General features: G+C 52.2%; 1 protein-coding gene across 23 annotated transcripts in view; it reads left to right on the plus strand.

Annotated features, from left to right (window-relative positions):
- The window catches only part of MAP2 (microtubule associated protein 2), a 175,858-nt gene that overhangs the window by 68,570 nt on the left and 82,820 nt on the right, over positions 1-24,468 (plus strand). For 19 of the 23 annotated variants that reach the window (XM_032190442.1, XM_032190449.1, XM_032190451.1 and 16 more), the window contains exons 3-4: positions 4,725-4,790; positions 23,536-23,595. The gene's annotated coding sequence lies outside the window, so the exon portion shown is untranslated. Of the gene's footprint in view, positions 1-4,201; positions 4,342-4,400; positions 4,491-4,724; positions 4,791-7,510; positions 7,571-23,535; positions 23,596-24,468 lie in introns of those variants that run through there. The other 4 variants (XM_032190444.1, XM_032190443.1, XM_032190447.1 and 1 more) reach the window with 4 other exon arrangements.

Raw genomic sequence — 24,468 nt, forward strand, 5'->3', positions numbered from 1 at the left:
CAGGAAGAGCTGCTGAGGGAGAAGCTGCTCAAACCCCCCTCTGCTGCATGCTGCTGGGTGTTGCTGCCATCCCTAGTGCCCGGCTCTCGAGGAAAAGCGGTGAGTGAGGAGAGCTAACGGGTTTGTTCGAGTTTCTGAACCAAATCCACAGGCATGGGGGAAAATAACTGCCTGGCTGATTTTAGGAAGGCTGCGTTTAGCTGCTTAGAAAGCTATCTCTGAAGGCAGGGGGATCTTGAATTTGCTTTATTAGCTCTGCAGAAATGAGGAATCAGATGCCTTTTCCCTGAAGGGGCTCATGGATACGGGCCCATTTCAGGAAAACCTCTATTTGTGGTACTGCGTTTCACTACGTGCCAGCATCCCACGGAATTGAACTGAACGTAAGCGTTTGCTACACATTCTCCTAAATAGAAATGGAATCGAAATGCTGCCCAAGCCCCCCGCGATCAGGCAAAACAGATAAACTTGTGTGTTTTCCATTGCAGTTACTGCTGCAGCATATTTAAGGCTGTGCCAGCTCAGAGGTTATATTTTAATTGCGGGTCATGCAAATTGTGATTCAATAAATGAATCACGAATTTAAAACATTTTGTTTATAAATTTAATGCAGAATAATAACCAAAGCTTTTGTGATGAGGTGTGACACGATAGCTAATTGAAAACCATTAGGCTACATGGTGAAAGGAAGCACAGATTGACATTTGAACAAATTCTGTCCCAGTAACTGTGATGTGTCACTTTAAGCAAGTTTTTGTCTTGATTCATCACCCCACTGGTAGGCCAGGAGAGATAGACGAAGAGAAGAAACCACAGGGTCTGCATCTGCAGCGGTTCCATAGCCAGAAATCCCCTCAGGAGCGCAGAGAGAGGCTCGGTGAGTGCCTGAGCTCCACGCTCGCTGAGCATCAGGGAAATTGAAAATGAAATTTTGGGGTGATCCAGGCTCCCTTGGGGCTGTACTGGGACAGGACTGTGCCACCAAAGCCCTGTGGCTGATGGGGTCAGCGCAGAGGTGTGCATGGGATGGCCTCTTGTTCTGGGTGCAGCAGGGAAACTGGCCACAGTTCCCAGCATTAACGGCTGCCTTCTTGGGGTCCTGCAGCTTTAGGAGCCTGCTGTAAGCATCACTGAATCAGGCGCCGTGCAAACAGCCCGGGAGCAGAGGGGGGGTTGAGAAGTGGCCTTACCAAAAGCAGTTTGGTTAGCTCGTAGCAGCGACGGCAACGCCACCAGCATTGCTCTTAACCCTGGCAGTTCCCCTTGGCCTTTTCAGACACCCTCAGCCCTCACCTCAGCTCGGTGCCGTTTCTGGGGGGTGATTAATGAGTGCTCCTATTGGGACTGCAGCACCAGCGCTGCTCTCGTAAGAGCAAATACTTCTCCCACAGGCTCTGCTTTCCCTCGCTTCCGATCCTGCTGTGGCTGCAGCGCTGCAGCTCCCGCGGTGTAATGCGGAGCTGTGCACGAATCCCAGGTGGGTTACGGGATGAAAGGCAAAAATATGAAAAAGAACAAACCCGCCTCTCACCTCCATGTGTGTAACAGCAGCACCTCTGCTGTAGGTACCACATCTTTGTACAAGGCTGGAGGGCTATCGAGCAGCTATGATGAATTTTGGTTTCTTACTCTTTTGCTGTCGTCAGTCTCTTAGCTGGAAACCAAGGGATTTCTAGGCAGCCCCCGGGCCGTGTTTATCTGGCAGCTTCAAAGGCTTCTGAGCAGCACTGGACCTCCTGCAACGCAGGCCTGCAGGGACTTGGCCAGCCCCATCTTGCATCACGATCCCAGGGACATGCTAGCACGGAGTGAGATGGAAACAAGGGCCCTTTCTAGGTATTGCTCCCATCTATTATTTACTGGAGGAGGCAGCGTGGCTTCACACAGGAGCTCGTGCCCGAAAATACCGCCTGCAGTTCAGAAACAGCGCTGCACAGGTGGGCAGCTCGCCTGCTGGAGGGGGAACAAACCTGATGGGGAGCCTAAAACCAAAGCCAGGCCCCTCCTGCATCCTGAAACGCCCTTCCCTGCTGGAAACCCCCCGCACCTTGCTAACCACGGAGCTGCGGGCTCAGCCTGCAGCTGTAGCTAACTCCTCCCCAGCCTGCAGGCTCCTGGCAGGCACCGTAGCGCTGCAGGAGCCGCTGTGCCGTGCTGCCTGCGCCTCGCCACAGGTAAGGGTCGTCCTCTTTTCTGCTTATTTCCTCCTCGAGGGAGGAAAGGGAAGGAAAGCAAGGCTCTCCCTCAGGCAGCTGGTGAAATGGGATGCTGCAGAAGAAGAGGCAATGTGTGTGGGAAAGCACCTGCCTCCTCTCCAGCAGGCAGCCGTCCCCGAGACCAGCGTAAGTGCTGAGACAATGAAGGATAAAAAGAAAATGCCTTGTTCCAGGGCTATTTTTACCCGAGTGGTGCAATTTCTTATTCAGCAGGCTTATTCCTCTTCATCTACATCACCGATCACATTAGCTGCTATTTTGGGTGTTGCATAAAATGTTCACCCAGCCTCTGGTGGGGGAAAAAAAGCAGCAGCCACCCCCCGAGGCCTTTGCTCGAGGCTGGCTGCACCATTTCGGCAGGGCCTTGGGTGGGAAGGGCTGAGGCTGAGCTTTGGAGAGGGTCTGAGAGACTGGGCTGGGCCAGAAGTGGTGTGACCTTGGGCAAGCCAAAGCCCCATAACTCTTCTTTTTCCATCATCCTTGAAATGAGGACATTGCCACTCCCCCCTCTGCGTCCTGGCTTCTTTAAGTAAAAAATGGTAACAGAAATGGTCTCCTGGTCGCCCAACACCTTGCACAGGGTGACCCGGGATGCCAGGGGGGGTTCTGAGCGCTCCCATGGCACGGTACCAAAGCTGAGTGCCCTGTCCTACAGCGATCCTACACCAACGTGTAGGATCGAAGAGAAAAAAAGGCTTGGACATGCAAGATCTTTCAGAGTTCAGACCAGTGAAGCATTCCCAGTCCCTTGGTGTGCCAACATACTGATGGTCGTGGGTTTTTTTTGCTCACAAGTTTTCTGGTTCAGCGTGATGGGTACAAGAGTTTGGTGGGCCGAGGTTGCTTTGTGGCTGCTCCTGGCCGGACCAGGAGCTCGTGGGGGCAGGTCCCAGGCAGGTCTGTGTCCCCCGAGCTCCAGCACGGGCAGAGTGGGGCCGGTCAGGGGGGCGGTGGCAATATGCATAGCCCCTTGTGAGCCATGCCAGGAACAGCCGAGAGGCATTTCAGGATGGTTTTGGGGACCTGTTGTAAGCCCCGCACCCTCCCAGCCCCACGGTGGTGTTTTGGGACCTCCCGAAGGTGCTGGGGGAAGAGCAGCCGCAGGAGAGGAGCCGTGGAGGTGCGTGGGGCTGGGCACCCGCTGGCACCCACTGCTCGCTGGCGGAGCTGCGGGGGGCGAGGGCAGGAGGAGAGTCTCCTTGGTTTCTGCAGAGGACGAGCTGTGCAGTGGGAGGCTTGGCAGCAGCAGGCCCCCTTCCCACGACTCACAGCAGGCTTTCTCAGAGGGAAGGTCCAAGAACTGCGCTAGTGCTGCTCGTGCTTCTTCCTTTCCTTCTGGAGGCCTTTTTGCTGCCACGCCGTACCCGCCCCACCATCATCCTTGGCCCCTACAGCCTGCCTTTGGGGGCTTCCTTCCTCCTCCTCCTCCTCCTCCTCCTCCTTCTCCCCGTGAAGGCACGGGGAGCTGCTGGCAGGGCCGAAGGGGGCACTCCATTTCCCATGGGTGTGAATAAAGCAGCTGCAAGGCTCCGACAGCAGCATAGCGGAGCTGTCCCCGCAGCCCTGCTGGGAAAAAAAAACCCGTGCGGGATCAGGAGCGGGAGCGGCAGCGCGATGGGAACCGCGCACCCCGCTGCCTGCGTGCCGGCCCTGCTCACGTCTGCTCGGCAGCAGCACAAAAGGAGCAGCTCGCTGAGACCCACGGGCTCGGGGGGGCCACGCTTCCCGGGGCCACGCTCGGTGGGAGGCAATTAAAATGCCCGTCAGGCGCCGGGCAGCGGCGAGCCCTTGACGAGCCGCTCGGGCAGCCGCGAGGCGCAGCGTCCTATTGTAAGTGGCTGATGGCGGAGCCGGCTGGTTTGTCATCCTTCTGGAAATTTCTGCGGCCAGTGAACTCCCTCTTCCTCTCCCACTCACCCTCTTTTCCTTTTCACCGCTGCGGGGACTTCTCCTAATTTGCAGTTTTCCTTTTCCTGACGTACACATGGTAGAGCCAAGCTGGTGGCTCGCAGACTGCGTCTGTCTGGAGATAGGCAGCGAGCCGATGGAGAGCAGCACGCCAGGAGAATGATTATGCAGCAGTTATTTAAGGATAGGCTTTGGGGGTATGGCAGCCTCTGAGCCGGTAATGATTTTCTTTTAAAAACGTCAGCTTGGGTTGCTTTTTGCAGGATTTGCGAGACTCGTTCTACCTTTGTGCTGCAGCTTTTGGGTTTTAGCCTGCTGTAGATTAAATTCTGTAGCGGTGCCCTCCGAATGAATTAAACTGCATAGGTAATAAACCTCTGGGGGTTTGCTTAGTAATTTATTTGATGCATACATAATGCATTATTATACGCACACACCTTCATGGACCTGTGGTGTGTATTTATATGTATGCATCTTTGTAGCATTTAAAAAAAAAAAAAAAACAAAAAACACTTTTTTTTTATACCAGGAAACTGTTTTTCATCAAAAATTCAGCATTTTCACTTTTTTTTTCCCCCCACCTTTGGATTATTTTAACAGATTCTTCAGCGTGTAGCCTCGGACGGGAGGCAGTGATTGGAATCGGCTCGGTCACAGCTCGCAAAGGTAGGGCACCTCCGGAGCTGAGCGGGGATGAGTCTGGTGCAGGGCGTGGGTTTCCTTTGTGGTTTGTTTGTTGTGTATGTGCGGGGGGTTTTAACAATAGCTATTCTTCGTTTGGTCGATCTGTGCTGTGTTGCAGCTTCGCATAGATTTTCAGGTCGCTTTGGCAGGCGGTCTGGAGTTATTTTCAATGTGCCTGCAGGCGCTGCAGGGATGGAATCAGCCCTCCCAGCTGCAGCTAGCGGAGGGCGAACAGAAGCCCCCGCGTGCTTGCCGGTTGCTTTGGGTGGGTACGGGCAGCATCTGGAGCCCTCGCCTTTCCTACCCGACCTGGGGGCTTGCTGATGGTGGTTTCAGCTTCCCCGGGGTCCTTGCAGGCTAGCACAGACAGGGTTAAACCCCCTGCCCTGCTCCAGCAGGTACAATCCATCCGAAAGAAAGCAGAGGGCTGGCTTCATGCTGCCTGGCTGTCAGGGAGGAGGGAAACTTCTCTTAACCCATTCAGCACTGCCTGCGAGCGCGGGGCTTGAGGCACAGCGCCCCGGCAGCCAGGCGGGGCAGGGCTGGGAGAGCTTCCATCTGAGGCTGTCTGGAGGCATCACCAGCACTTCAGAAGTCATTTCCATCACCAAAACAAGGCAAGCAGATTTGGTTTTGACGGTGTCGTTGGTAGTTCCCAGGAGAAGTTGATTATTCTCTTTCCCCTAATGCCCTTTGGCTTTGGTTGCTCTAACCCTTTAAGGCTGGAAGGGAAATGGGGGGATAAAGCCCTGCAGAACAGAACACACGAAGCAATTTTCCTTGGGTTGAACTGTCAGATGTGTCGAGTGATTAAGGAATATTGATCTCATTGAGTTGCAGCAGGGACTGTGCCCTTAATGAAGAAAGGATTTAAAAAAAAAAAAAAGAAGCTAGGCGGGACTGCAAACCTGCTCTTTTCACCTTGGTGGAGAGAAGGAAAGGCAATGTTCATCTTGTATTAGCTTTCCAGGTGCTAATTCTCCCCCAGCACCTTCCAACCCAGGCGTTACCGTGCGTTGTGCTGCTCAGGTGTCACCCAGCTCAGCCTACGTCTTAGCTCCGCGTTCAGGCCTGAAGGCAAGAAGTGTGTTTGTAGGGCAGGAAGCAAAATTGGACGTGTCGTTAGCCTGCAGGCAAGGCGGTTATATTTCTAGTGTGGGTATCCCAGGAACAATGGTAACTCCGGGAGGAAGCCTGCTCTCGTGACGTGCCCCCTCTGAGTCCCAGACGGGTGGCAACTGCAAGCCAGGAGAACTTCAGCACAGGCAGAGCCAAGGGCCACTGCTAGCAGCAACAGATCCCCAAAATGTTACCCGTCATCGGTTTCATTGCAGTAAGTTGCTGAGGCTGTGTTCCTTCTGGGGGGAAGCATTAGTGCATCATTCAGGACATTTTCCTTCCTGGTCATCTTACGTACCGTTCTGTTCCTTGCTTTTCTCTTCTACATGTCTTTGTTTTCTTGGCCCTTGTCTTCTCTCTGTCTTTGGCAGAAGCCTTCTTGCCTAATAGGCTTTCCTGGCGGAATAAAATTCTTCAAAAGAATGCTTTACCCCTTAGTTTTCCTTAGTTGCTTTTCATGTTGTTATCCCTCCTGGTACCAATTATCACTGGACTCACTGAAATAGAAAACCCTGAAGTAAATAGTGTATAAAATGCTTTAATTCTTGAAAAATGTATTCAGTGGTGTCTTTTTAGCGAAGAGCAGGTCCCTTCTCTTCCCCTCACTTTTAATTTCACTTCCATTACAGAAGGGCAGCCAGCCAAACTGCAGTCTCATTCCGATTTCAGTAATGTTTTGCAAACTCTATCTCAAGGACTAATGCTGCTTGCTGGGCTCGATGTCAAAATCCAAGGTTTTGCTGCAGCACTGGAGAAGGAAAGAGGAAGGAGCTCTGGCAATCAGAAGTGATGGCTTTGTTAGCAGACAAGCAGAACCACCTGGTTTTTACAGTATCAGTGGATAACGAGTCAAAATTGTTGACAATGCGATCCTTTGGATGAATGGTTTGTCTCTGGAAATGTTCCTTATCTCTTGGACGCAGCATCTTATCAGACCTCTGCGGTCTCCAAAAACAACAACAACAAAAAGGGTGTCAGCTATATGGTAATGGATCAGTTGGTGTGGAGATGGGTTCTTGTTTTATTTTAAATAAGCAATACGAATGCGTTTCTTGCACCTCTGGTTTATCGGTCATTTTAACCTCCTCCCTTGGTCGGGGCTTTTGAGATGCGCATTACAATTCATTCCTTCTGGCCGCAGAGAGGAAAATGAGATGTTTTGCTGGCAAAATTGGAAATAACTTCAACTATCGCAGTTTTCTTGAAGTAGAGGTGAGGGGCACTTATTTTGCAGGAACAGAATTAACTGCAGATGGGTAGGGTTTAAAAGCCCAGTGGCCGCAGGGGTAGAAAGAGATGGCTGGGACTATCACAAGGAAACCCTTTAATCAGCTGGTACAGAAGGGCAGCAGAAGCCAGAGCTCGCGGTGGCGCGGCGGTGTGTTGGGCTCCACGCGGTGGCAGAGGGCAGGCACCCAGAATGACGTGATGCTTGGCGCTCCCCTTGCTCGAGCCCAGCGACACGGTGACCAAATGCGCCAGAAGCTCTCAGAAGCAGCTCGCCTTCCCCACGGCCCCGCGGCTCCCGGGCACGCAGCGGCACCGGCAGCGAGCCTGGGCCCTGTGTTTGCCTCCGTCCCGGGCTCGGCCTCCAGTTTTCACCCCGCTCTCTAGGCAGCCCTTCCTCGGCACGTGCGATGGAGGTAAGGAGCAGTTCGGCTTGACGGAGTCCCACGCGGGGGCTTCACATCCCCGCTTCTCTCCCCGGGGTTGGGGTTGGACCAGCAGTATAACGCAGCCTTTTCTCGTGGCTACGTGAACCAAGCAGGTTTGGGTTGGTCTTGGTTTTTGGGGCTGACCTGCCTGATGATTTATGCCTTGTGCTTGGTGATCAGCTCTCGGTGAATATTTCCCTGCTGGTTTACTGGTTAGAAAGACTGTCTCCTAGGTATTTTTTTCACTGGCAGATAAGGGTCCTATAGCATGATTTGGGGCACCGAAGTTGGGTTCCTTGTAGCATATGTGGCATCCACTTGGACATCTGTTTCATGTGACTTGTGGGAACAGGTGTTTGTGATTCTGCACCAAAACAGGCTAAAGTTAGCCAGTGGACTCCAATTATTAGCTGGGAAGAAGAAAATTCCCAGAAACCTTGTTTCTGTGGGTTAGCTGGAGCTAAGAGTTCATGTTCCCAATGGAATTTGGTTTCATATGGGTTTTATCTTTCGTGCCTCTCCTCCCCACCGTATCTTCCATTACATTGCACCAGAGTATCCCAGTTTCTCTGTGGCCCCTTGCTGCCCTCTGGGCAGGGCACAGCGTATGCTAAGGCTGCTCTGGGCCGCTGGCTGGTGTGTGCACGAACTGCCTGGCTGGAAGAGGAGAGGCAGCGGGTAAGTGGTGAGCTTGTGTTGGTGTTCTCCCCGTGTGAGGGAAGGGAGGGCTGGTTTCAGCTTTGTTTTTTGCTTCTAGGACATCTCATGTCCTTTGTTCTCTGTGGTTAAATATTAAGAATGCTCAGATGCTTGCAATGGCAGAGGTTTGGGTCAGTAACCGTAGGGAGGATACCCTGTGTCAAGAAAATTGTCAGAGCACAGAAATCCAGTGGAGGAGGAACTGGCCAGGAGCTCAGCTCACGTGGCCCTGGCTGGGGGAAGAAGTGGTTAGGTGAAGGGCTGCGGGCTGCCAGGCTCCTTTCGGAAGCTTGTGACCTCAGCTCTTGGTTGTTTTCTTTGTCTGTGTAAAGCAAAATGTCGATGTGTCCCTCAGGAGGGGTATTATATTCATCAATTTTGTAAAATATTTGAGATCTTTACCTAGGGCAAGCTATGGATGTGCAAATTGTGGGTGTGGGGCTTAGAATGGTGCTTTCTGTCTGGGCTGCAGTAACGAAGGTGGCTTTGGTATTGATGTTGTAGCAGGATCAGGAAAAAGGTTTGAATGCATTTAGGAAAATATTCAACTCCCCCACCTTCACCTGGCAGCTTAACCCTTCCTTCCTTTATACAGCTCTTTGCTGTGTTAAATTGGTGTGGTCGGACAGGTCTGGGGTGGCTTTTAATGTGCTGGTGGTGGAATAAGCCGGCAGGCTGGAGCTGGAAAAGCCAGGAGGGACTGTGCTGCTGGCAGCACGGTAGGGAAAAAAAATCACCTACATAGCAGCAATGCTGCTGACTCACGCTTTGCAAACCTGGAACATTCCCCCAGAGGCCGGAGATGCAGATTGACTTCCTCTCCCTGGCGTGGTCAGAGGACAATTCCCGATATTACTTGCCACCGACTGAAGCCTGCAGATAGTTAGGCACTGCTGCATTTTCACTGACATTTTATGGAGTGCATTAGCATGGAGCTTGCGAGAAATCACGGGCAATTTATTTTAATACACTGGGTGTCAGTCAGTGCTAAATCACAGGAGCTATTTACATTTGTTTTCTGAGTCATCCTGGTGCCTGCGATAAGGTGATTTTTCAGTGTGTGTGGTTAGTAAATTGGATTCACTTTTTCCTTTTCTTACTTTGCGTGTGTAAGTGTTCTCAAAAATGCAAATGCATTCCTTAATTGGCTAAAAGAGGGTGAGTCACACTGAAGAAAGTGGCTTTCTTTAGCCCTTTCATCATCAAGGGGGAGAGGCTCAGGAGTGCTAGAGAGAGGGATGGGGAGCGCTGGGGGAAGGTGGCAGGGCTGTGTGTGTATGTGGCAGGGCAAAACTCCTGCTGTCGTCCAGTCCCCTTGGGGCCGGTGTCTGCTGGTCCCCAGTCACTTTAGCCACGTGCCCGAGGGCACACAGGACTGACAAACATCATCGTGTGGTGGAAACCTCAGAGCATCAGGATGAGCGCTAGCGTCTGATCGTTTGTGTTGGTAATTGCCAAGAGAAGACAGCGCTGGAGTGAAGCTGGAGTTCCACGTGGCCACAATCCTCTCTTGCCGGTGTGTTTTTTCCCTGCTGTTTATTTCTTTTGTAGATCTGAGGCAGACAGCAAGGAGAAATTGGATAGCACAGGGCTGCGAGGATTTGGAGGTGGATCATGTTCTGCCTTAGGAACCCAGCGCGCGGTCACAGTCCACCTCAAGTGATCTCGCTGGGGTCAGAGCAGGGACAAAGCCAGTGGCGTCTCATAATTGAGGCCAGACCTACCTGCTTTAGGATGTCTGCTGGCACAGCAGCTGACCTGCAGCCTGTTTATGGGCGCATTTACTCGCATCAATCCCGAACCCTTCGCAGCGTTTCTTAGCGTCACTGCAGTGGCTCGGCTGTGTGCTTGCCTTTAGGGCCTTCCGTATGGCCTTAATGCAGCGCAAACCAAATTTAGGGAGACTCGGGATGGCTGAGAGCTGTGCTGATGACTGGATGTTACATCAGGGCAGGGCTGGAGCTGTGCCAACACGCCCGTGTGTCCGGGCCCCATCCTGTGACCCCGGGCAGCTGCGGTGGTGCTTGCCCAGGATTGGGATCTGCTGCCCTGCAAGGACACGTCCCCAGCCCCATACGGCTCCTGTGGGGTCTGACTGTTGCTCTTGTGTGTTTCTAAAGAAATTTTAAAATTCTTTAAGAAATTAGAAGCAGGTTTGTGCTCTCAGCCCCGGTGCCGTGGGCGCGCTGTCCCCAGCGGTGCCATTGATGCCTCACCAGGCAGGAGCTCAGCTCCTCCTTGGGTGGGCACACGGTGCCTGGGAGGATGGAGCCCTCTTCTTGGGAAGTTGCCACGAAGGACTCCTGCAATGCAACGAAGCACACGAATAATCATTAAAATACGAACTGTTGCTATTATTTTTAAAGGTAGTGTTGAAGAAGAGCGGTGTCTGTAGCAGCAGCCCTGAGAAACCGACAGAGCTGCTGGCTGCAGCAACATTTCCTGCAGAACACAGGGAATGCCCTCAGATGTTTTAACGGATGTGCTTATTTCTTAGGTTTGTTTGTTGCCTTACACACAGGGAGGAAACTTGAGCACTTCAGTGATAAATTATGGAACACGAGGGATGGAGACTGTGCTCCATGGTACGAGTAACACGTCCGTGTGTCTTGCAAACAATTCACAAACGGAGAATAACTCACTGAACGAGTTTTGTGTTCCTGTCCTGTAACTCTGTCTCACCTTGGCTGTATTTCACAGATCTGCCAGTGCTTAAACCCAGCTTGGTGGGGCCTTTGGGTTGTTTTTTTTTTTTTTTTTTCCCCTTATCATTCCACAACCATCAGAGTCTCTCCCCAGCCAGTCCTTTAAAGCAGTGCTCGGGTTCCCCATACCAGCTGCTGTCCGAGGGCCTTGGAGGAGGCAGCAGCATCACCCCAAACCAGCTCTGTTGTGCCATGCCTCAGCTAGCAGCGATGAAATACAAGCAGGGAAAAGGGACTGTGCCAAAAAGATGCGTTTTGAGACCTCGGGCACGTAACAGGGACAGCCCAGATCTGGTGTGGATGTGACTGTTCATTGCAACCCGGCATGCCTGCTGGCACCAGCCCACGGTGATGCTGAAACTATTTCTGGTAAGGAAGTCAGGGGGAGATGTCTGCAGCCAGCTGGGATGCTGTGGGTAGGCGTGGGGCAGGGTTTTGCGAAGCACAGCACCAGCACAGTGCTGTCCCTGTTCCTCAAGGGCAGCGTTTGCCCCTGGGTTAGAGGACTCAGGGCCAGCATGAAGTGGTCCTTGCTCCCATCAGCAGGAGCACCGGCGGTTCAGTCGGGTTTCATCTCTTAAGCCAGGTTTAATCTGCACAAACAGAAGTGTTTGGCAGTGGATTCAGCTTTGCCAAATATTTGTAATTTTTCCTTGCGATATACCAGCCTCTAATTGAAAATGGAGAAAAAAAAAGAAAGAAAAACCAAAACAACTGGTGAGACCTCGGGCAAAGGGGCACAGTCACATCATTGCCTTTGTGTCCGTGTGTTTGCTTACATCTCTCGAGTGTCTGCATATGGTTACTGAAGCTCTCTCGTACATTGAATTAGCCCTCGTAAGAACAGTTTGCCCCGTGAAACGCCTTCAGGCAGTGTCCAGGTGGGCAGGGGAGGTGTCAGCTCCAACTCTTCTCCATGCTGTGAGGAGGAGCACTGGAGTTAGCAGCAGGGTCTGTTGGGATGAAGTACTGCGGAGAGACTGAGTCCTGGAGCAAATCACTTCCTTTAGGAGCCAAATATGAATTTAGCCTGTACGTGCAGGTGTATAATTATACAGAATAAAGAGAAGCAGATATTAAAGCTGTGATGTTAAGGGAAAAAAGGAATGTACCTTTCTTCACTTGGCTGAAATTCCACTCTGTTTTACAAACTCAGTCTTTGGGCTGCATTTTTTGGGGCAATCCCAAGCCCAAACACAGGCTGGGCAGAGGATGGATTGGGAGCAGCCCTGAGCCTAAGGACCTGGGGGTGTTGGTTGAGGAGAAGCTCAACACAAGCCGGCAGTGTGTGCTCGCAGCCCAGAAAGCCAACCCTGTCCTGGGCTGCATCAGCTCTGCTCAGACCCCACCCGGAGCCCTGCTCACGAGTCCGAGGCACAGTTGATCGCTGTGGGGCAGGAGCATCTGTCCCAGCTTTGCTTCTCTCGCTCTTGTTGGGGAGAATGGGTGAATTTGTAAATGACGGCGTGGGAGGAAAACCGTGAGCCCTGCACCTGCTCCAGGTTAGAGGGCTCCATGCTCCAAGAGCTGTGCTTTGGGTGGCACGGCTAACGCTGGGCTGGGCATGGGGACAGAGAGCTCCTGGCTGCTTACATGGGCTCGATGGCTATTGTGGGGCTGCCATCTGTCCCCTTCACGCAGCGTGACTTGGTTTTGTTGTTAGCTTTACCCGGCTCTCACGAGGTCTCTGAACCACTGGCCGGCCCGCATTCATTGCTGGATAAAGGAGCTGCTGCTTTTCTTCACAGCAAATCACGTCTCCCTGCAATGCCAGTAACTCTGCCTTCCACCCCCACAGCTTCTGCGGGTGGCTGTGGTCCCCAGAGAGGCCAGCCAGCACGAGCTGGGAGCCCCCCAGAAAGAAAAGATCATTTTCTGTTTTGGATTCTTGTTAAGCCCAGCTTTTAGCGTGGCTGTGGTGTTGTCAGACACAGGAACAAGCACTTTTATCCCCCCTGCTGCATCGGAAGCAGAGAGGCTGTTGTAAAGGCAAATGTGGGGAACTGTAGCTGGCTAGGCACACTGAATAAAACAGTTTGAGAGCTGCGAAGCTGGTGTGGGGACATTCAGACACAACACGGCTGCACGTACGAAAATATATTCCTAGTTACGGAGCGCTCTTCCCCGGTTGTGATTTTTAAGTTCAAAGCAGCAAAACGTGTCAGTGTGTGTAGATGGCAAAAAATGGATTCAAGAAAACATTCAGGTATGAAAGATGCTGGGTGCCCGGGGGGAATGGGCGCTCAGGGTTTTGCCGTGCCTGCTCTGCATTGCCCTGGCTGGGGTTTGTCCAGCAGCAGTTGTGTGTTTGCTGACTCGTTGGGGTTGTCCTGCCTCTCTGGTTGTTCCCCCTGTAGTGTTTCTTGGTTTCTTGCCTAAAAAAATGTGAAAAAAAGAAAAACCTTCCCGTATCTGGATGCTGTGAGGCAGATGCTGCAGCCACGTGTATTTATATAGTTATCTGAAGCCTGTGCGTGCCCTGTAGTGGCGTGAGGCTAGGGTGAGCAGGTCAGTCCCTTGCTGAGCCTCTTGCTCTGGGTGGAGCTATGACAGTGACCTGCCTGGCTTAGGTTAGCGCTTCTCCTCCTCTGCAGTCGCTCTGCTTCTGAGAAAAGACGTTGCAAACACGCGGTTTTTAGCAGGTGACCTGTGAGATAAAGATGGGGAAACTTAATTGACATTGTCACCGTGGAGCCTCTTGCCAGAGGCTATCGTCATGCTGAGAAGTGACGGTGATGAAGTTGGCAGAGTGGGACAATGCGTTGTTAAACATTAACTGCTGAGATTCACCTCCTACTTATTCACTCCCATTGAGCTGCTAGAGCTTTGGCTGGCGCTGGTTCCCACATTGCCCCTTTCTTCTACAATGCTTGTGGCTGCTAGCGGTGCGCTTCTAACACAGCCCTGACACCTGAAAAGCCCCAAGCCATGTCCCAGTCCTGCTGGCGGTGCCTGTTTCTTGGTTGATCCTCAGTAAATTGGTGTAATGACATCCCATACGTTGAGGTGTGAATGCGGAGGTGTTCAGATCTACGCTGCGGTCATACCAGTGGAGATGTTTTAATTCCCATCTACGTGGCTTTAATTTATCTGTAATGTTCAGTATTTGCGGTGATCGTAACAGGCGGCTGTTGTGATGGACGTAGCTGAACGTTTAAAGGTGAGGATGGTGTGGGAGAAGTGCTGCAAAGGCTGCCAGGGCTCGATTTCTTCAGGGTGGTTTAACAGCAGCACGCACGGCTGTGTGGGCACAACCTTAAAAATGAAACTCCCGTTGAAATGCTTTCATTTCCATATTCAGACAGATTTGTGTGGTTTTATTGACTGGTTGCAAACAGCACATTAAAGCATATGCCATCGAAATTAGGGCAGTGTTTCCTACAGCGTAGCTCCTTGCTGCATGTTATTTACTCTTTCTGTCCACGGAAATCCCAGTGGCAGAAGTCCCTACATATGTTCTCCATAAAGCCACCGCGGATGCGTGTTTCATACAGAACGGGGCTCATTAACAACGTGAACACGGAGCAGGCTTGGGAGATGGCTTTTAGCTTCCTTGTACGCGTTTCAGGATTTCAGATCACGTAAGAAATGATCGGTCCCCATCTGGGCACCTTCGCAACTGGTGGAGCGTGGTGGAAGTTGGATGCAAGAAAAATTAGTTTCTGTTGGTTGTTTTTATTAATAATCAGCAGTAAAACAACTTACAGCAGGTGAGGGCTTTTGGCTCTGTTATAATCAATAAACTCCTTCCTTTGGGATGGCTAAAAAGGGAATCAACATGTGCTCAGCAGGGCTGTCCTGGGGCTGGGACTGGGTTCCCTTCTCAGTGCAGATGATAAAACAGCTTCTGCAAGACCTTTTCTGCGGGCAGCAAGGTTAAGGGTGGATTATTTTAGCCACTACCCAGTTTAACCGCTACCTAATTTTTCTTCAGAATAAGCTAGAAACAAGTCATTCACAACATGCAGCCTGTCGAGGAGACCAAGTCCCCTCTTGCAGCCTCTCAAGCACCCGTTGGTCTCTGGGCATGGGAAGAGCCACCTGCAGCAGCGTTCGGTCCCTGATGGCTGGAGCAAATCTATCCCAAGTGCACACACACACCAGGAATCCCTCTGAATTTAGCAGTAATGCTTTCTTGCTTTAAGCAAGAAACTTCAAGCTTGATACCAGCTCAGTCTTCACGCATGTGTTCAGGATGAGTGGGGTCCATTTTTCCTTCTGGGTGGAGCCTGGTGGTGTTGGCTGGCTTTTTCCTGGGCCTGGAGCTTCCCTCAGGTGCTTTGGGACTGACGCCTTTGCTGTTGGCCCCTGACGGAGGCAGGGCAGGGGCACCAAGCCCACGGCCGTCAGTAAGGAGAGCAAAACGTGGCTTGGCAAAGTGTGCTCAGCCAAGAGGCAATTCATTTTGCAAACTGTTTTAATTGGTTTGGAGTAATTTGGGGTGAGCTGCTTCCCGTAGCATATGTTTTCTGGGAGCCTGGCCAGCTCAGCAACAAGAGGCCACCAGAATTGGCACCAACCGTGCAGACGCAGGGGCCTTGAAGCAGTGGGGAGCTACACGGGGCAGATCCCATCCCAGTACCCTCACGGGGGCTCGCTCAGCACGGGTGCCCCCTGGCTCCCAGGGGCGCTGAGGGTTCTGCTGCCGTGCCCAGGGGTTGTGCTAGCATCAGGCTCTGAGCTCTGCCTGGCCGTACGGTCTGGAGCTGTTCAACTTAGGTCAGTGGCACAGCTCCTCGGGTCAGGCCAGCTGAGAATACCCCTCTTGTGGCTGCCCAGCAGCAGGAGGTAAACCTGAACTCCTTCCTCACCTCCGCTTTGGCTGGGGCCTCCCCCAGCCTGGGAGCACCTTCTTCCGACTGCTCTGCAGCTGGAGAGGGCTCCTGCACCTGCAAGGAGAGAGAAGAGTGGGACTTCCCCACAAGAGGAAGGAGGAGCCAGACAGCTCCCTGCCACTCCATCGCTCAGGTCCTGTTTTGGTGCGTTTCCCCAGCTCACGCAAAACCCAGAGAAATCTGTTCCTTAATGCCAGCGAATAAGCAGCAGTGGGATTTCTTCATTTGCATGCAAAACACCGTGCCTCCTAATCATCTCCAGCAGCCGTGAAAGCTCCTTTCGGAGAGATGCCCCAAAAGGTCACACGTTTCCCTTTGAATGATGAGCAGTGCTTTGAGAGGAGCTTAAGATAAACTTCAGCCTATGCCCATATGATGTGGTTACTGCAGCCCTTGGCCAAGCAGGGGTGGCGATGCTGTCCTCAGAGCCCAGACAGTCAGAAGCCGCCTGCACTGCCCCGCTGTGCTGTAGGGCCCGGCTGGGATTTCAGGGAAGGCATTTTATCTTCCTTGGCATCAATTCACAGCCTTTCAAAAATACAAAAGGGCACAATGCAGTGCATTTATTTGTTGTTTTTTTCTTTGGAACTATTTGCCTTGAAATTGAATCCACAGATAACCCTAAGAAATGAGAGGCAGGGAAGAGGAGCTAGCACGACAGCTGGGGAATAGGAGGCAGGTTATGGAGGACCAGAGGCAGATAGCATTGCTGTGGGATTGCTTCCTAGGAACACAGCCTGTGCTGATGCTGAATTACAATTTTTTTATTACAGAGAGCCTCTGCGTCATAAATACAAGCACATGGCAATAACCACATCTTCTTTCCCTGGTTTCTGTCTGTGTATTGTGTTATAAACTCTGCAAGGACCAAGCGCCCACAGTGCCAGGTCCCCCTCAGCCACCACCCTCACGTTATGGATGCGCTCAGCACCTTCACCCGCTGGTGGCTCCTCCCAGCTGAGCAGGGTTTGGATGCATCACTTGGAGGTTTGTTCCCAGCACGTTGCCTGCTGGATGCTCAATAAGGAGCAGCCCACAAGCTTTGGGCCAAGGGCTGCAAGTGTTGCCTCGTCCTCTTAGATGCTATGGGCAGAAAATGATTCGAGAGGAGAAATTAAGGCTTTTACTCACGGCATCATGCTGTATCCCTAAGCAGAGTGGTTCATCCTCTTCTTTTAAGGAGATCTAGTATCTTTCTACCTTTATGGAAATAGTTTTTGAGCTATAAAGATTGTTTTTTTCTTTTTTCAATTATATCATCAAAATAGAAAGTATAAATTTTATTAGCAAAACATCTGCATCAGCGCCGAAATGGAAGTTCTCCTTGCCGTGTTTTTCTTTGCTGCTATACGCAAATGTTTTTAAACCAAAAATGTGTTTTCTATTGCTTCATAACGTCGTCTGTGAATCCATTTCCAAATGTGTGAATTGAAAGTGGATCAGTTTTTTTGTTTGTTTGTTTTTGTTTTGTTTTGTTTTTAAAAAAAGTATCTGGTGAGTGGGCAGACCTGCTGCTCTCTGGATACCCACCTTCCCTTTAGGACTTTCCATACTCCACATGACTCACTCGGCGTGAGGTCTAAATCCTGCTAAAGTGCCTGAAACACCCTGCTGCAGGAGGCTGCAGCCCTTGGGGTCAAATGGATACTTGGGGTCTCAGTTATTTTCTTTACAGAATCATTTTAGTCTCGTTGCAGGTATTTAGAGAACAGGACGGCGTTTTAAGGAAGCTATTATGCACTTCCGAGTAATGAGTTTCTATTCTGAATTTTCCCCAAGACTTATGTGGGGGGTCAAAAAAAAAAAAAGAAAACAGGTAGGTTTGCTAGATAAAGTACGAAAAAACTTGGTTTTGAAATTGCTCAAACAAGTATTTGATGGTAATGGCTTTGCTGTGACCCACGAAGTCCGTAATGTGAAGGCCGAAGCACTATTTTTGGCTCGTTCTGCCTTGAGAGGAGCGTTGCAATCAGCGTTGCCTTTTGTTGGAAAACGCGTGGCGCTGCGAGCCGCCGCTGCAGCCCGCTGCTTACGCAGTCCCGGGCAAGTGAAGTGCAGCTTTTGGCCCCAGATAATTTCCTGAGATTTGGTCAGCTTAGGAAAAAGCATTGTTATTTGAACGTGTTTTGATACAATCAGAAGCCTGTGGCGCTGAGAGAATAATTTTCTTTACAGGGATTTGGTTTCGAGAGGTTCGAAATCCGTATTTACCTTGCTTTTCTTGGTGGCTCGCCACTCGCTGTGTTCTCAGCTGCACCACACGGGTCTTTGTGAGGGAGGAAATGGGGCAACTAATGCTTTCTGCTGTGCTGTGCCTTGCTTTCTCATCTCCTCAGCACTGCCTCGTAACTCCCTGAATAAAGGGAATTATCAGAGACGGGGTGAGAGGGAATAGAGCGGAGGAACGGGGGTCTCATCCTGGCCGAGCAGACAGCTGTCAGAGGGGAGGCGGTGCTGCTTGCTGGAGGAAAGGAAGCCACGGGAAGTTTTCCCAAGACTGCAGAACCTCAACACGGCTTCTGGCTCGTACCAGGGGTAGTTACTCTGCAGCTTCATTTCGTAACGAAGTGAGAAAGCTGTGCACCAGCTCCTTGTGAAACCACGAGGTAGTGGTCTCCTGCTTCTGGCAGCTCCTGGTCATTTTGAATGCTGTGAAAGATGTAGTTTTCTCAGTAAGGTCAACAGAATTCTTTGAAATGAGTGCTCAAAAGAAAAAAAATCTTGTTTTTACTAAATCCCTTAACTTTCATAAGGACCCACAAGTGTGTATCCTTTATGGGAAGGCTGGCCTCGGCATGACCTCAGCTAGCCATCTGGATCCCTATTTCCCACTAACATACAGCCCGCTGAATTTGGCTTTTGTGACTGATAGCTTGAGCTGTTAAATACAGAACATTGGGTTTCACAGGAACTAGAGAATTTTCAAATAAACAACGGCCTGGGATGTATACATGGCATGAGAGAGTCCTCGGCTAAAAGCCTGGCGTTCCTGCGAGGCTCGGGGTGCGGGCTGGGCACCCAAGCTGGGCTCCAGCTGCTGCAGGAGCCGAGAGGTCCCCGCAGCACGCTCTGAAGATGCTGCAAGGTCAGCCCATGTACCAGCATGTGGTGAGTGTTTCTTTAGAATTGAGGGAATTGTCAATTTTTTAAGAAACCAACACGTTTTGGTTGTGGTCAAGTGGGTAGCAGCAAGCTTGTCGTTAGCTTTATTTACGGGCACGTCGTTTCGTGCTGCCCCTGCTGCCCACGTCCTGAGCAGAAAGCCCTGGAAACGAGGCAGGATTTCTGACAAGCCCCGGCTTGGCAGACAGGCGGAGGGGATTAATGACAGGATGCGCTCCCAAGTGCCCAGGAACCTTAAACACAGCTGGGGAGTGCGATCGCTGCTCCCAGCTGCAAGGCTGCCCCTTTGTGCCGCCTGTTGTGGAGATGGCAGCATTGCTGCCGGGGCCTTGGGGCCTTGGCAGGAGGCTCGGGAGGTGGGTGAGCAGGACAGGGGGTGTTGGTGGGCACCGAGATTTCCTACTGTCTTATCCCTCTGTGGACAATGTGATTGTGGCACCAAAAACCTCCTTTAAGCATCACTGAATCCTCCACAAGCTGGCATTTCTTTCCACGTGCCTGGTGCTGGGCACGTGATGTTTCTCTTTGCTGCTCTTTGGAGTTCGGCAAGGAGGAGGGCAGCCACGGGCAGGCAGGGGAATGAGGGAGGACAGGAGGAGGCAGTGAAGCTGGGTACAGATGTGCTGCATGCCCCACCACCATGTGTCAGCAGAGCTGATTGAGGTGGAGCTGAATTTTACCCAAGATTGTTCCCTCTGGTTCCTCCGAGTGCTGCTCCGGCAGGAGAGGGAAGCTCGCACCCACCAAGCTTCAAGTCCAGCCTGGTGCTGTCTCTTTGTGGCCCCTCAGAGGCTTCCCTGACATTTCTGGAGCTGCAGGAGGGAGCTGCACGCTGGGCTGTCCCACTTCCACCTCCTGAGCTGCTGGGACATGGCCTCGCCAGGCTGCTGGCAGCTCGCTGGCTGTGCCTGCGGGGTGGGAGCCCACGGGCATCTCTGGGGGCAGAGACAGTAGGGGACGGCCTTCTGAAAGTGCCAGGAAAACCAAACCTCCTTCATGTATTGCGGGATGCAGTCGGTGAGTAGCTGAGGTGCTTTGGGATGGGGAGAAGGGAGAAGCAGAAATGCAAGTTCTTGCAGTGGGGTTGTCCGGCTTCGTCATCACACTCCCCTTGTGCAGCTTCAGTGGCACCCTTACGTTGTGTAATACCCCCTGATGGGAGAAGTGAATCCAACCCAAGCCAAAAAAAAATAATGACGTTTTGGTGTCTTACTTGACATTTCCCTCGCACCTCAAGTCCTGTTGACTTCTGAGATGTACTATGAATTTTTTCTGCCTGCCTGCTGGAACGCAGGGCAAGCTGCAGGACGTGCTGCTGGGTGGAAGCACGGCCCTGCAGCATCGCTGGAGGCAGCAGGGGCCTGGGCTGGGCTGTGCAGCTCCTGCCTGCTCTGGGCAGCGCAGCTCCCAGCTTTGAGGGCTGTAGGGAAGCTGGAAGGGGCTCTGCCCGGCCTCCGGTCTTTTCTCAGGGCGATGTTTCACCCTGCATTGTTCATCCTTTGTGTCTATATGTTTAACGTCCATCTGCAATAGCTGAGGTTTCTTGAAGCTCATGGCAAGAGCCACGGGACGTTGCCGTGTCAGCACCTCAATGACAGCCTGCCCCTGGGGGCAGCCAGGCAGAGCTGGGGCTGCAGGCAGGTCTGGGAGTGACACGGCGCGGGCTGGGGGCTCACAGCGACCGCTTTGCTGACGAGCTGAGAAAAAAAAAATAGGCCAGCGACTCATTTTACAAGTCTCTGAAGCTATCGTAAGAATTTATAGAGTTCATGATGTGATAAATTAGATATAAAATAGCAGGTGGCACATCTCGCAAGCAGTATGCGTGGAAAGTCATCGCGGCAAGATCAGGGAAACAGCCCCCAGAGCTGCCTTCAGCGAGCGGCCACGAAGGAAGAGAGTTTGAGTTGTAGTTAAGAGAAGTGCGGTGTTACCGACGGGCCTATGGCAGTGCAAACGCCTCCCTGGTAATTGCCATTGGAACAATTTCCTTCCTGCTAGTTATAAAATCAGCCGTGCTGTTCGGGCCACCGTTCGCAAAGCCCAGACACCGCACGTTGTCATTAAACGCAGCAATTGTCTCCATCTCCCAGGCTCCTCAAACACAAACTCCCTTGGGGTCCTGGCTGGGCTGCTGCGTGCAAGCTGTGAAAATACCGATGTGCTCGTTTTATCCTTTGCCTTCCCCATCCCTTGCTGGTTCCTTCCTTTATTCCTCGCTGGCAGCCCCTTGGCGTGGCTGAGTTACTTCTGTGCCAGGAGGATGAGGAAACTCTTTCCTCCCGAGCCAACTGCGCTGACACCGCTCACCTTGCTTCCCAGAGGTGGTTGAGCACTGTCTGCTGCTGGCAGCTTAGCTCAGGCTCTGCCCTCCCGAGATGCTTGTGTGCTGAGAGAGCTTTTTGTCTTCCCCGTTTCTGTCTCCTGGTCAGGTTTGGTTCTGGCCGTGTCCTCCTTCGTGGCTGTGAGCTGCCCAGGCCAGCAGTAGCAGTCCCGGGATGCTTTTTTCCCATGAAAAGACTTTTCCCAAGTGACAGGGCTTTTTGGCATTTGTTTTAACCTACTGGAAGTTGAGGTGTGGGTTAGTATAGCGGGATGGGGCTCTGTGGCGGTGTGGGTTTTCCTCCAGGGTTTTCCTCCACCTGGACAACAGCAGGTTCTCAACGTGCAGCTTCAGGTCCCCTCTCTGCTCTCAGGGCTCCGCTGCTGAAGGGCAGGGATGGAGAGGAGGAGGAGAGGGTGCTCTGGCAGGAGGAAGCTGCTTGGAAAGCGTTGGTGCTAATGGGTCGGATCCATTTGCAGGCTGTAATGCGTTGCTGGGCAAAGCACTAAATGCTTCAGAGCACAAAGCAGCGGTGAAGACTGCCAGCTTCACTGAACTCCTCGCTGGGACAGCTTCTTCGGGTGGGGGTCTCGTGTTTTCTGAGAAATCCCTGACTGTCCTCTGTTCTTCCCGGTCAGGAGGAGGTGGGAGTGCCGCTTACAGCCTGTCCCCAGCAAATTCCTGGGCCATCAGAACTGCTCCCCCCTTCTGGCATGCTGTATTTTGGCTGTCTGGTATTTTTGGTATTCCGCTGCAGGCTAAGATCGCGTTTATTATGGTAGACCTTTAGCAGGGATGACTGGGGTCTCAGTGCAAGCCACCGGAGCGTATGTGCAGTGATAACAGGCAATGTGAAAGCACAGAGCTCAATCTTCCTGCTTTAAATTCCCTAAAATGCCACCTAGTCATCTGGGATGCGTGTTGCAGGTGCATCCACCCTTCTGCTCATGCTGAGTGCTGTTCTCTCCCCGTGGAGCCCTCCCGGGAGAGGCGTTCCCACCTCCTGGGGCTCTGCCGGCCTGGTGCGATTCCACACCGCTGCCACGTCGGAGGGACGCTGAGAGCATCCATCTTTCTGCTGAGCCAGAGCAGGTTTAATTAGCTTCTTTACCATTCCTCGGCACCCTGTGAGTGGGCAGAAGTGGTGCTGGCTGGGGCTGCGCTCCCGCACAGCTCAGCTCATGTAACCGCTGGCTGCGCGCCGCTGGCAGCCGCTCCCCGTGGGTTTGCTGTCAGAAGTGCCTGCAGCCTTCCCCATCGGGGCAGCAAAAAAAAAAAAACAAAAAAGCAGTTCTTGCTGAGCATTGCCTGGGCAAACCGCTGAGAAGCTGCGGTAAGCACGGCCCCATGGCGGTGTGGGAGATGGACTCTGCGTGCAAGGAGGGCTCGGATTAAAATCAGCCGAGCTAAAAGCAAATGGGGGGCAGCCGTGAGCACAGGTGATCGGACCAGCTGTCCCCAGCAGGCACCTCTGAGGACACTCGAAGGGGACACGTGGTGAAGAGGCACCTTGCTCCCTGACTGGCATCTGTCCACTGGCATCTCCAGCTGCTCTGAAACAGCACGCTGGGGACTCGCTGGGGGGCTGCTCCGGGGGATTTCATCATCAGGAGGTGCAAAGTGGAGGGAAGGCAGTGCTGGGGGCGTGCAGAGGACAAGGCAGAGCCGAGCACTTGAGCTCCTTGTCCCCAGATGGCTGCGAAGCTGTGGGAGCGTGCGACACAAGAGCTTTAGGCGTGAGCTGCAGCACTCAGGGGCTGAGGCAGATAAAAGGCAGCAGAGAGCACTGCGCTCGGGCTGGCAGGGAACAGCTCCAAGGTCTCCTTCCATTCACTGAGCTTCTCCAGCTCTTCTTCCGTGACTTTGTGGGCACCTTTGCAAGCACCTTCCTCGTTCCTGTTTGCAGCCCTCCGGCCGTGGGGCTGTGTGTGGAGCCAGACCTCAAGCTTTGGCCAGAGGTGTGTTGTGCTCCGTTTGCCATCCCTGCTGCGGCGATTTTTGGGGCCATCTCCACCTGGCTGTCCTAGGGATTAAGGAGCCCCTCGGTGGTCCCAGAGCAGGCTGGACACGAGGGGATCTGGGTTATGGTGTCTCGAGTGAGCTTTGGGAAAGAAAGCTGGGAGAAAGTCTCGGATGTAGGTGTCCGCGTATGCACCATGGTACAGTCCTTGCAGTATTGAGTTAATGCTAAACTAACTGAATGAGTGAGTTAATGCTAAACTAACCGACTGGCGGCTAAACAGCGTGTCTCTCTCTCTTTCTTTACAGGAACAGAGAGTTTTCCTTGTTTAACAACCAGACGCGGCATCCTGTCATCCGCTTGAACAGGTATGACCTTTTTCCTCGTTAGCATGTTTTTGCACGGAGGCTGCTTCACCAGGCTGGGGAGGCTTGAGAAAAGAGGAAGAAGAAAACTTCTCTAACTCCTGGAACACTTGATTTTTCTGGGGTTAGTTCCCACTTTTGTAATCCTCCTTGTTTTTTTGTTTTAAAAGCCTTTTATGTCTGATGGAAGCCACAAGGCCCCTTGTCTACGCAGCTGTCTCCTTGCTTTTGGTTTAGCAAGAACCACCTTGGGGTGGAAAGAGTGTTACGATGGGGTTGGTGCTAAAGGAGGGCATCTGAGAGAGGTGATGGTGTTGCTGCCATGGGAATGGCTTTCATTTATAAGACTTCCTACGAAGCATAAGGGAGAAATGCAGTAGCGCAGAGCAAACAGGGTGCCAAAGTGCCTGGGTTTCCGCTGCCTTGACTACACTTGGACTGGGTAGGGTGAAATATTGCTGTTCTTCTGCTTGTGTTCACCCTGGCCTTGCAGCACGAGCGAAACAAGGCTTTCAGGAAGATGAAGGGGATGCCTGTAGTACAGTGACAGATGTAAGGCCTACTGGGAGGGCAGACATCTTCCCAGGGCCTCCTGTCAGCTCAGAAAGCTCACTTCAGGCTCTGCATCCATGGAGTGTGGAAACAAACATTTTATTCAGCCAGTAACGTTATCTCCTCTGTGTTCCTTCTGTGAGATTGTACTTAAGGGGGGAGAACCGATAATGAGCGATGTTCACGAGCCAGTGGGCAGGCTGTTCTGGGCTTTGTTTCACCGAAATCCTGCAAGCTGCCATTTTTTGACGTCGCAATAGCATGGCAGCAATTCTGTTTATACAGAATAGACTAAGGAGGCATGGAGTATTTTGAAACTTCTCA

Source organism: Aythya fuligula, chromosome 6 (genome assembly GCF_009819795.1).
Source record: "Aythya fuligula isolate bAytFul2 chromosome 6, bAytFul2.pri, whole genome shotgun sequence".
Lineage (NCBI taxonomy): Eukaryota > Metazoa > Chordata > Aves > Anseriformes > Anatidae > Aythya > Aythya fuligula.